The sequence below is a fragment of the Vicugna pacos genome, unplaced genomic scaffold (assembly GCF_048564905.1).
Source record: "Vicugna pacos unplaced genomic scaffold, VicPac4 scaffold_19, whole genome shotgun sequence".
NCBI lineage: Eukaryota > Metazoa > Chordata > Mammalia > Artiodactyla > Camelidae > Vicugna > Vicugna pacos.
In genome coordinates, this window is record NW_027328740.1 from 39811124 (window position 1) to 39823918 (window position 12795).

The 12795-nt window shown below is 40.6% G+C and overlaps 1 long non-coding RNA gene across 5 annotated transcripts in view; it reads left to right on the forward strand.

The window, feature by feature from the left end:
* Positions 1 to 12795, forward strand: part of LOC140693413 (uncharacterized) — a 49101-nt gene that overhangs the window by 23913 nt on the left and 12393 nt on the right. For 2 of the 5 annotated variants that reach the window (XR_012069170.1, XR_012069168.1), the window contains one exon: positions 10796 to 10893. The exons of 1 other annotated variant lie outside the window; for it this stretch is intronic. This is a non-coding gene — a long non-coding RNA (uncharacterized lncRNA). Of the gene's footprint in view, positions 1 to 10444; positions 10620 to 10795; positions 10894 to 12795 lie in introns of those variants that run through there. 2 more of the 5 variants (XR_012069171.1, XR_012069169.1) reach the window with 1 other exon arrangement.

Below are 12795 nucleotides of genomic sequence, written 5' to 3' on the forward strand. Positions count from 1 at the left end.
TCTCCAGACCCAACACTCAACAGCATGGACCCCTGGTGTTGGCCACAGTCTTGGCTAGATGAGGCTGTTGAGTAGCTGAGCTCATGAGACGTGGGTGCCATGCTTCCACTCTCACCAAGAGCTCTACTTTTGAAGGTTCTGGTCAGACAGCCATAAATACTCCCTAGCCCATAAACAAAGAACAGTCCCTTTCACTCGGGGAAGGGCACACAGAAGGAGAACGGATCATCCCGAGAGCAGGAGAGGCCAAATCAGTCCTGCCATCAGGGGTCTGACAGACAAGCCAGCTCAATTCCTCTTACTAGTTGTTTACTTGGAGGATCTGGGGTATTTGGGTGACTTGCAAGTGTCAGGAAATTGTACATGAGGGCTTTGTAGATTTTCTGGTCCAGTGTTAACTCACCCCATTGTAGCTGTTGTGCAAGGAAACAAAACTTGGTGGACAACAGGCCATGGCCTCTGCTCCCTGGTGGAGCCAGGAGATTACAATGTTAAGAACGACTGCGGGGGCATCATTTCTATGTTGAGAGGCCAGATGGCCTTACATATCTCTCATGCTGGATGTCTAAGTTGCAATGGGAAACTGGATTTCATCCAGCTCTCCAGCCAAAGAGGAGACCACAAGTGGCCTCCCCCACCAACTGTGAGCTCTTTGCCTCCACTGACAGCAGCATCTATAGCAAAAAGCTGGGCTACCACCTGCGTTTCCGTGTAAACATCCGAGTAGCCCCAGCAATGGCCTCGTGAGCGATGGTGTGCCCAAGGAAGCGCTGTGTGGGACAGAGGGAGGAGTGCCGGGGTCAGACACCGGGAGGGCAGGCAGGCAGTGAGGACATCTGTGCAGCGCAGGTGCCATGGAACTGAGCCAAAGGGAGGCGGGTTTTGGAGCAGGGAGCCTGGGCAGTGCCGTGTTGTTTGTAAGAAGATCCTGGGCTCTGGATCCAAGAAGTCATTGGCTTGATTCCTGACCTCAACCCTCATCTTGGGCAAATGTTTGAAGCTTTCTGTGCCTCTGTTTCCTGGTGTCCCAAATGGGGACAATAGTAGCAATTACCTCTGAGAGGCAGGAGGGCCTTTATAGATGTCATTCCATTACGCTCACAGCAGCCCACGAGCACGGTGCTAGGTCCCCCATTTTACACGTGGCAGACGAGTAACCTTTTAAGCAGTAATCACGCAGCTAAGATTGGTCATATTCAGGATTTGAATTTGATCCCTGTGTCCAGATAATTTCTATTCTCGCTCAGTATTACTGGAAATCTAGTAAAGTCACAACAAACACTGCTGGGAAGTGGGAGCTTGAAACATGTTTGACGTCTTCGCCATTGGGGAGTGTTGAGTTCACGTTCCTCGCAGCCCGTCCGAGGCCCCCTGCGTCTCCGGCTGCCCCTGGTGGGGTCTACAGGGCTCTGGGCAGCTTCTCCTTGTTCTCTACCCCCAAGGATCTCTGCTCTCTACAGGTTGATTCTCAACCATGACTGCTCGGTAGAGCTATTGTCTAAAAACAAAAAAAGGTGGGGACGGTTCGGCTCAGTGGTAGAGCCGTGCTTAGCATGCAAGAGGTCCTGGGTTCAATTCCCAGTACCTCCATTAAAATAAATAAAGCTAACTATCCCCCCAAAAAAGGAAAAAAGTATTTAATAAACAATAAAGAGTACAAAGGCCCCACTCCAAGCTGGGGTGCACTATTTTTTAAAGGCTCCCAGATGCTTCCCATATGCAGGAGGGTGAAAGCTATCCCTATACACCTCTTGTGAGCTTGTCCACTCACACACATTAGCCTCTTGAAACTAGAAAACTACTTGGCTCAGCCTAGAACTTTCTCCCGAATTCTAGACTCTTATTTGCCTACTGCACATCTCTCCTGGAGCCCACAGGCACCCAGCCAGAACTGAATCAGTTGTCTCCTCTCATGACTTGCCCCTCTTCCTACCCTTCTTATTTCATGGAATGGCACTATAATTTAGACACTGCCAAAGCCAGAAAGCTGGCCGGCATCTTTGACCTCTTCCTGCCCTTCCATCACACCTGTGGCCAATCCGTCCACCTGCTGAAATGTTTTCTTCTCTCTCCTCCTGGCAGGGCCTCAGCAGGCCTTCACATGAACCTGCCAATAGGCCTCCCTGCCTCTATCTTGTCTCTTTCTAGATCACTTTGCTTGTCTCCTCTACCTTGGAGGCACACAGAGTCCTTTGTGATGTGCACCTGTGATCTCTCCACCTGGTTGCCTCATCTGCCTCCCACACCCTGTGCTCGCTTGTAGACTATTTGCAGTTCCTGGAAGGGACCTGGCTCTCTTTGGCCTCCCTCCTTTGCATGCGCAGCTCCCCAGGGAGAAATGGCCTTAACATTATAGGTTCACCTGATCAATTCTAGGGCATCTCAGAGCTCACCACAGTGGTTCCCTTCTCTGGGAGAGCCTTGGCTACAGTTCCGGCTCTCTGCCCCGAGCACTCTCTGCTGACTGTTCTCCAAGCCCTCTTAACACGCCTCCTCAGCCATCACTTTACAATGAGTCCTGTGCTCCTAGGAGCTCCCGGAATCAGGGACTGTGTCTTTCTCCTCTTTATTCTCAGAGCATTGTAGAGACTCAGATACAATGGTGGAGGGAACAGTGGTTATTCTGCAATTTCTCTAGAGTTGGGGCCTAGGGGTAACAGTCTGGTGGGAAGAAGGGCTTAGGGGATTTCCCCTGAAGCCACATTTTCAATTAACATTTCATGTTGTTTTTGTCTACTATTTGAAGTTACGAGTCTTAAAACAGAATGACGATTTCTAAAAATTACCCTACCGATGATTGAGGAAAATGGCAGTTTTCCGTATTTAAGAATATTATTTTAAGTTTGTGTGACTGGGGTGGTGGAAAATAGAAATGCAGGGGCTACTAAAGCATTTTCATCCCCTTCCCCACCCTCAGGTCCTTTGGACAGAAGAGACAGAGGGATTTGTCTTTCCTTCTACAAATTTTTATAGTTGACTCCCATTTTTTCACATGCGCCTTCATTATTGTGGCCTCCTTTTCATCACAGACTAGGTGCCCATTTGTCTTGAACTAAGTCCCGGTCACTGCTCCCCCTTCCTGTTGGGATGTGCACAAAGAAGCATGGCTCTCATCCTAAAGTCAGAAAAAGGGTAGAAGAAGCAGGGAAACATTTGTTGAGGTGCCATCAGTGTTTGAGCAGTGTTTGAGCAAGGCATTTTACATAATTGGAAATGTAAATTTATTGCTGCCACTCCTGCTGCAAAATTAAAAAAATAAAACTATATATCTTTGTATCAACATTTCAGAGCTATGAAAAGATGATTTCTGAGTCATCTGTATTATTGCTTCTTTCCATCAGCTGAGATAATTCAGAGCTGCTGGTGCTTGCAGTCAGCAGCAGCAGGACAGTATGTTGTGAGCATGAATAACACTTGGGAAAAAAATGCCTTTACTAGGAGCATCTGAAAATGTCTCCAAATATAGATTTAATAAATTGAATCACAGATCTACAGAATGTTGGCACTGAAAAAGTCTGGAGGGAGCAGGTCAAACTCCTCTTTTTATAAATGGAAAAAAATGAGGTTCAGCTACCAATAGAAAGTGACATTTGTCTTTACAATGTAATAAGCTTCTAATAATCCCCATTATGAATTGTTCCCATTGTTTACAACTGAAGATGGGGGTAAAGCATATATTGGTGAAAGACTGTACATTCAGAGATGAAAGCTGAAACTTAGACAAAATTAGATTTTCATAATGCTTTTGAGTCCTGAAAAACAAAAACTTATCATATTGGCAGCATACAAAAAATAGTGAAGAAAAGTTTTTGGTCATTTAAACTGCCAAGTTTAAATTTAAAATTGCCAGCTAATAAGTTTAAATTTTCATTGGAACATGCTTGTTGAAAAATTGAAGATGAAGACTCATTTAACTTTATCGTTCTTCCTTATTTAAAAAATTTCCTTATTATGTTTTTTTTTAGTTTTTTATTTGAAGTATTTTGCTTTACTTGTGAAAGCATGCTCCATTGTTTAGAGAGGCCAGCTTTGTGGTAGTGAGATCTTGCGAATGAAGTTGCCTAAATTCATATTTGAACACAGCAGCTTGCTTCCTGAGTGATTTTGGACAACTTATCTTCTCTGTGCCATAGTTTCCTATAAAATAAGAAAAAGAGAGTTGCTTCTTCATGACAGTGGTAAGGACGGGTCGAAGTAATGTACAGAATCTACTTGGAAGGCTTCCTGGCACAGAGGAAGGGCCATGTACTTAGTTACAGCTATTATTATACTATATCTGGTTTTATAATCCAGGTAAATCTTGAGTCTTACTGATTTCATCTCTTAAAAAATTCTAAATATAAACTCTAAAATGGAAACTCTTAAACTTCATAGTTGTAGCTAATTAACACATAAAGCTCAACGAAGAAACACACAGTGGAGACCATTTAGCTGCAGACACCTGTGATACTTTCTGTCCTGCACAGACTCTAAGCTGCCACTACCGTCACTTCTGAGATCAAAGACAAACTAAGGAATAGAGCTTTAAATCTTGGCCTCGTCAGGTGCTCAGACCATGGCAGGGAAACAGTTTACTGTTCACATGTGCATTTTCAAAAAATAGTATTTAAACGAACACTGTATATATTTTGTTGTGTGTTTGACATCGTTAACAGAAAAGAAAAGAAAAGAAAAAACAGGAAAAATCCCATGCATTTACAAATAAGGAGGCTATGTCTGAAAATTATTATTTTTTTATATTATGTTTAGGATTTAGTGACCAGTTAGGAGAAATATCATTTCATTGGTGTAATCCCTTGATTGACTGAACATGCTTTTTTAATTAGGAAGAAGAGCGTGTTCCATTTACCACCCGGGGAAAGGTGTATACATATAAACCTTTGTGCAAGTGCTCTTTTCTGTGTAAGAACCTGCCACAGACTTTTAAAATCTAATGTGAAATGCTGAGAAAAATGAAAGTCAAGCTGGGAACTATGTAGTCTCATAGAGAAAACTTTTTCCAGAGAACATCTGAGCCAACGCAGGGCGCCACTCTGGAGGTTCCACAGTCTCTTCTGTACACAGTGCTTCCCCCAATTCTTTTCACCTCATTTGTTCAAATCAGATCAGTGGTTTAGGATTCTCCAGGGTCTGATTAAGAGACCAGATGGAGGCATTAAGGGTTCTAAAATTTTCCAACAGTAACAACCAAGGTAAAATATCTAAGAATAGCCTAACAAAAGGATAGTAGGAACTATCTAAAAATAAAAGTAGAAACTACTGAAAGATATAAAAGTTTCTTTAATCACATGATTCTAGATTAAAAGATCATATCTCCAAAATATCAGAAGTTATAAAATTGATTTGGGTTTATTGTGAATAAAATCATATTAGTAATATAATAATTAATAAGATAATGAGAGTTTTACTAGTTCAAGAATAGCCAGATTAGAAAATAGGGCAGGAAGTCCAGATATGGGCTCTGATATCAATAATAATTTAATATAAGAGATGGAAGACATTACAAATCAGGGAGATAAATAAAGGTTATTCAGTGAATGGAGCACTTGTTATCTACTTGGGGGGAAAAGAAAAGATTGAAATCATACAGTGAACCATATATTATGATAAATTCCAGAAACATTTAAAAAGTAACACAATTAGAAAAAAAAACTAGAAATAAATATGGATGAGTATACAACCTCTAGATGAACAGTAAGTTTCAGAGGAAAGTATACAAAGATTTCCATGCATCAGAAGCATCCTAATTTTAAACAAAACACCAGAGGATGTTATTTGTTTACAAATCCGACAAGGGGCTAATTCCTTCAATACATAGAGAGTTCAGATCACTTCAAATGTAACATCAAAATATCTCAGGAGCGTAGAAGGCAGAGAAGATGAACACACATTCACAAAGGAAAAAATAGATGTCACACTTCAATGGTAATTCACTCAGTGCACATCAAAATGAAATAGTTTTCCACCTCTCAAGTGAAACAGCTCTGTTTATGAGGATGAAATGACAGTGATCACCAATCCCATGCCTAGGTTACTGGATAATTTTTTGTGAAGTATGGTTGATTTACAATGCTGTGTTAACTTCTGGTGTACTCCTCAAGCCTTCTTAGAAAGCAGTCTGGCAGTTGATATCAAGAGTCAAAAATATTCATATGTTTTAATCCACTAATTCAGCTTTGAAAAACTTTTAATCAGTAATTATTTCAAAATGGCAGGGAAAATTCAGTATGGATGCAAGTCACAGACATATATATATATATAAAATCTCAGCCAAAATATTCTTCCAACACTTCACAAAGTAGAATAGTATGCAGCCACGAAAAAGTGTGTCGATGAAAATATTTTATGACATGTCAAAGTGTTATGCTTATGATAGATTTGAGAATAAAATTAATATATAAAATGATTTGTAATATACAAACAATGCACCGTTCTGAAGGAATTATGTCTATAGGTAGAAGCATTATTCATTATTATTTTTTATTCATTTTCAGAGTTGGAGTCTTTTGATTGTAGGTGACAAAATCAATCTCCAATGTGTTTAAACAACAACCAAAAAATGGGGATGCGTGGGATTTATTGGTTCCTGTAAATGAAAACCTCAGGTCTGAGGTCTGGCTTCAGTCAAGGAGAGATACTCTAGCCCAGATGATGTCAAGGTCTGCTTTTGTCCTGTCTTCATTCTGTATCTAAAGATATCTCAGCATGATGCTTCTGGGCACTCAGTATCCCAGATCATCCATCCAAACCAAGACAGGTCTCTTTTGGCAGCTTCCTCTCTTGATAGAGGAAGCTTATGATTCACATGGGCACCAGCACGTATCTCCTCACATAATAGTGGCTCTTCCTGGGTTATTTGCCAATTCTCCAATCATGTGCGAGGCCAATAGAATGAGGGGTATTATTTGTCTTAAACCAACTGAGATCTACTTCTGGTGCTTCAGAAAGAGTGGGTCAATCGAGCTTAAATCACAGGACTAGAAACAAAATGGAGGTTACTTATCCTAAAGCAAGTTCTGGGTCCTCTTCTAAGACTGGGGACAGATCCAGGACAGCAGTTCTGTCCACTACTGAGTACTTTCAAATTTTCTTTAATGAGCAAATGTTAAATTTATGATCAGAAAAGATGATAAATAAGAAGAAACTTGAGGAAGGAGAATGGAAAGCTTTCCTGTTTCTTAAGAAATATTGAACCCATTAAGTGTTTCAAAGAATAATGGAAATGTGTCAAGTTTGTAAAAGTTCTGAAATGAATTAGAATTGATTTTACAGACCATGTAGGAGACAGTGCTATACAGTTAGTGTGTCTTTGGGTTCTCTGAGTATTTCAGTACTTTCACTTAAAGTTGCTTCATTTGGGGCAAATTGCATCATCTCCAGGTGGCTCTATTTCCTCATCTGTAAAAGAGATATAATATTACCTTCCCCACAGGGTGATTGTGAGGATTTTGAAAAATAGATGTGTGCTGAAGCAATAGTAAGCATTTAAGGAATCTTAACTATTATGTTTACTTAATACATAATTAAAAAATTATTATGCAGACTTTTAAAAATGCATACTATTTAAATGGCCTTTATGTGCTGTACAAGAGAGGAAGGCTTAATATATCTTCTATAATACATTTTTCTCAGCCTTAACTAATTTTCACATTTAATCACACACACACCAAAAAGTTATTCCTTTCACAAGCATGAAGATTTAACTGTGAAGAAAAGGATGATGAAAGAGAGTAGAGGAGAAAATAAAATGCTTTCTCTACAAACTGATGGCTTAAAAACTAAGAAAACCACCTTTTTAAGACTTTGGTCACCATATTTGTAGCTAATACTTAGGTAGAGTTTTTCACATGCCTGTGGTTAATGTTCCAAATTTTTTCACAATTAGTAAATAATTGATTCATCACAATAGTCCTATAAATTGCTATTGTTATTCCCCCATTATATGGGTGAGGAGATTGAAGCCCCTTGAGGTTAAGAAATTTACACAAGGCCCCACAGCTAGCTTCGGAGCTGGGATCCAGATGCAGGAGTGTGGCTCCGGGAGGTGCTTGTAAACACTCCCACTGCTCTCCCCTGCAGGTGCAAGCCAGCGGCCCACTGTTACTATAAATAACATGATGTGGTTCACTTAGTCCTGAAATTCACATTCTTTGTAGCTTTCTCTCTGGGGCAGCCATCAGGAGCAGCCAGGGACACTGAGTACATGCTTCTGGACTATGACCAAGAAGGTAGATGGAAGGAAAACAGTTTAAAAATGGGATCTTTAATGTGCATTCTTCAGTGGCCAGAAAAAAACCTGCCTAGTGAGGAACTGAAACCCTATCAGCCACGTGCAAGTTATGCTTCAGACACCCCCGCTGCCCTTGGGTCCACGCAGTCAGATCTACAGTGGATCAGGGACATGAATCTTGTGCAAATGCAGGGAGTAGGAATAACTGCCACTTTAAGATCTCAATGAGTATGAAAAGCATGTGAAGCTTTCATCAGCAGAGACCTGCTGTCAATTCCACTGTTTCCCTCAGGGCATGCCCACAGCTTCACTGGTCCTATTCAGAATGAAGACGTCAGCTAGTACCTGCTGACCCCTGAATCGGTGATAGGTTCTCCCTTGAAAGGAAGAATATCCCCTTCATGGGTTACAACTAGTTCATAACCTAAGTAATTCTACAGATGTAGAAGGGATACTTTCATTGGTTCTGCTATCACAGACTTCCCTCCAAAAGAACATGCCAATAGTTACCCCATTTTCACCCATTAAAATATACTTAACAGGCTTCCTTCTTTAGTGCAGTTTTAGGTTTACAGAAAAATTCACAGAAATTGGAGTTCCCATATATTCCCTACGCCCTGCACACAGAGGCTCCTGCTGTCAGCGTATTACATTAGTGGATGCACTCATTCTTTTTGACATCTTGCATTCCTCCTCCCCTAAAATTTAACATGCCTGATATTCACGTCTCTTATGCATTTACGTGTGATTTATATCACATCTCACGTTTATGTGAGGTTTACAACACATGCATGTTTTCTGTTTAAGCTGGGTTGGGGGCAAGTTTTCTGTGTAAAAATACGATCATTAGTGAGTCTCATGCTGCTGGGTTTTTGGGTTGTCAGGTCCTGTTGACCATTGCTTCAGTTATTGGGATCATTGTCTACGGACTTTCACTGTTCACTGTATTTCCTGCAAAACTTCCCAAGAACCTGAGTGGAACAGACCCAATCCAAAAGTACCTGACTGTGCAGGTGGGCCACGCCCATCACTGCTTCCCTCATCAGTTTTATCATCTTCATGACCCTGAACGCCATATATGAGAAAGTGGCAGTCATGATGACTGACTCTGGTAAGCTCCTCCTGCAGCTGAGATAATTTCTACACAAGTTTTAGAACCAGGTCAAAACAGAGACTATCTTTTAGGCACTTCAATTGCAGTACATTACAGTCTTTAGTTAACTTCAACTGCAAACCTATTTTCTCTAGCCTATATGAGAAGTGAATTAGCTCCATTTTTGCATTAGTAAAAGGGACAAAGGACGCTTTAGAATGTCCAAGCTCTGTGTAAATATGTCAGTGTTTAATAATAATTTCAATTACATTAGATAATGTACCCTACTGTTGAAAGTAAATAGTCTCTGTATTGCAAATAAGTGGAAGAGTGTCGTGGTTCCAGTGGGAGATTTGCTTGTGCGTTACGGAGAGGACAGATAATCACAGTTTTATGTGTCTTCCCCCCATGCTGTTCCTGTTAGTGTAGCTCCATTCTCATCAGCTGCGGCTTCTATAATAAATGTTTCTTCTCTCTGGCTTGTATCCCACCCAGCGGCTTAGCGGCCTAAGTTAAGTGCTTCCCACACATTGCATGTGGCTGGGTGGTTCTCCCAGTGGTCTGCTCAGTGGTCATCTTCTGAAAATACTAAGACCAATTCAAATTCTGAACTAGGAGGATGACCCGTTTTCTGTTCCCCAAATGCTTCTAGCAAGTTGCCCCGTGTTTTGTTTGTCTTCTTCAATAGTCCTACCTTACTGCCGTTCAGGGAGACAAGAGAATATTATTTAGCAGGATGTTTAGAAGTAGCTTTCTTTCAAATTACACCTGACAGAGGACAGTTCTTGCCCATTGGATACTGTTGTGCTTATAAATTTTAAGGAACGGATGACTTTTTTTTTTTTTGCCTTGTGGGATATTGCGTTCTTAGTGGGAGAAACTCTTACAACACTGTGTACAGTTGGAATTAACATAGTGGATATGTTAAGAAATTCAAAACAGCTGATATGAAAACAGTGTGAATTGCGTAATATATATATATATATATATATATATATATATATATATATATACATACATACATACATACATATTTATTGTGTTAACTCATGTGTCCATGGCTTTGATTAGGGTCTCAAAGCCGTTCACAGTTTTACAGACTTACCTTTTCTTTATTCTAGCTGCAGAGCTCCCAAGGACCAGACTGACTATGAGAAAAACCCAGCCATGAAGGTGCTCTTGTTCCATTTTGTCAACTACTACTCCTCGTGTTTCTACATCACATTCTTTAAGGGCAGATTTGTGACTTATCCATGAGATCTGATGTATTCCCTGTAAAAATGCAGAAATGAAGAGGTGTGAATACAGCTTTGTGTTCTGACAGTCTAATCTGTTTCAGGTTTTCTCTTAGTTGCCCAATGAAGAGTGTCTTTACTCTCTGTTCCTTTGATTTTTTTAGGCATAAAATTATGACTTTATTTCATATTAGAGCTATCTAAAATTTAAATGAGATTTTCTTTCTAATATTCCAGTGTGACCCAAGTGGCTGTCTCCTTGAACTGATGACACAGCTGACAATAATCATGGGAGGACAGTCCATCTGGAATAACATACAAGAGGTGTTGCTTCCGTGAGTACTCAGTCATGTGTTCTTGGGGTGAGAACGGCCCACCGACCCACGTCATTTTCCTGCTTGGCCATCTCTAGAACAGGGGAGACTCTCTGCTTATTAAAGCTCTCCAGATAGGATGATACAGCCAACAGTATAAACGTACCTGCTGTTTAATAATTATGTTTAAATGCCTTCCTTTTTATGTTTAACATAAATCCTCAAGTGCTATAGTCTCTGCTTATTAGCCCACCACTGGGGACTGACGGATCAGAGCCCATTGAGAGATGGCCCTTTTTGGGGCCATGAACTAAGTTTTCCCACAACTTCCTGCAAATTTCTCCTCCTTTTATATATGCATTTAAAAATCCATAACAGGAATTTGTTGAGTGCCTAGTATGTGCTAGTCACTGTATTAAATGTTGTACATATATGTATGTGTGCGTGTGTGTGTGTGTGTACAATTTAATCACCCAAACAATCCTTATTCTTATCTTCCTTTTGCAAATGAAGATCCTGTGGCTTAAAGAGGGTAACTGATTTGCCCAAGCTCTCATTGCCAGTAAGAGACCACTGTGGGACTCAGATGTAAAACCCTATCTCTCTGAATCCATGTTCGTCTAAGAACAGAGACTCTCTTGGGTTCCTAAGGCACAGGGTTACATAACGTTTTAAGAAACACTTGTCTAAAATAATAACTACAGAGATTTTGACTTATTGTTCTCTTCCTAAAAATGAGAAAAGCAGATGTTAGCCAAGGTCACACTGTCCTTTTGATTTTCACATAAGCACAATCCCACATCAAAGTGGACAGTCCAGTGTTATCTGCAATTTCTAAACATTTCAAGGAGCTTACTGTATTCGCTTTTTGTTGCTGTTGTAACTAGTATCCCCAAACGTCATGGTAGTAGGAAGAAAAAAGAAAAAGTCTCCACTAAACAACACAAATTTAAACTTGTAGTTTTCTTGAACGCAGAAGCCTGCTGAAGTCAAAGTGTTGGCACGGCTGTTTCTGAAGGTCTCAGGGGAACCTGTATCTTTGACTTTTCTGGCTTCCAGAGGCCACCTCCATCTCTTGGCCAGTGACCTCTTTTCTCAATCTCAAGGTCAGCATGTTTGTGTGCCTCTGACTCTGATCCTGTGGTCAGATCTCCTCTCCTCTCTCCCCTCTTTTGCCTCCTTCTTCCTCCTTTAACGACTCTGGTGATTACACTGGGCCCACATCTATAATCCAGCTGGTCTCTCTTAGGGTCGACTGGTTAGCAACCTTAACCACATCTGCAACCATAGGTACCCTTTGCCAGGGAATCTGACCTCTTCCTATGTTCTGGGGATAAGGACATAGACATATTTGGGGGGGGCATTTTTCTGCCTACCACACTAACCTTTTTAAGATAATTTCTGGCTTTGAGTTTCTGTTTTCATGAAACTGTTGAACTCTCTTCTGTCTTGCCTTCCACACCAGCATTCTGCTCCTGGCCAACCTAACTGCTGAGCTCGCCCCTCTCTGTGGTGTCCCCCAAAACCACTTACACAAGCAGGTCTTACTGTTGTTTGGAGAATGGGGGAGAAACTCAAACAACTTGAATTTTGAAATAAAAAACCTCCATGATTTTAAAATCTTCCATGCCACTATAAAAAAATTTATTTTTTAACTTCGTTTTTTAATTTTTAAACTATTTTAAACTTTGTAACTTTTTTAAACTTTACTTTTTTTCTTATCATCCTTCATTGTAGGCTCCAGAAACCTGCTATTCTGCCCACCGCATCCAAGTTCCCTTTCATTGTTTCTCCTCCCTTCCCTAACCTTCCTTCTCTCTCCCTTATTACCAAGTTTCTGTCCATTCTCTTTATAGGGCCGTTAAATTATTTTTTCTTTCTTTCTTTGTGTTTTTACAGAGTGAACACCTTTGGGTGTCAGTG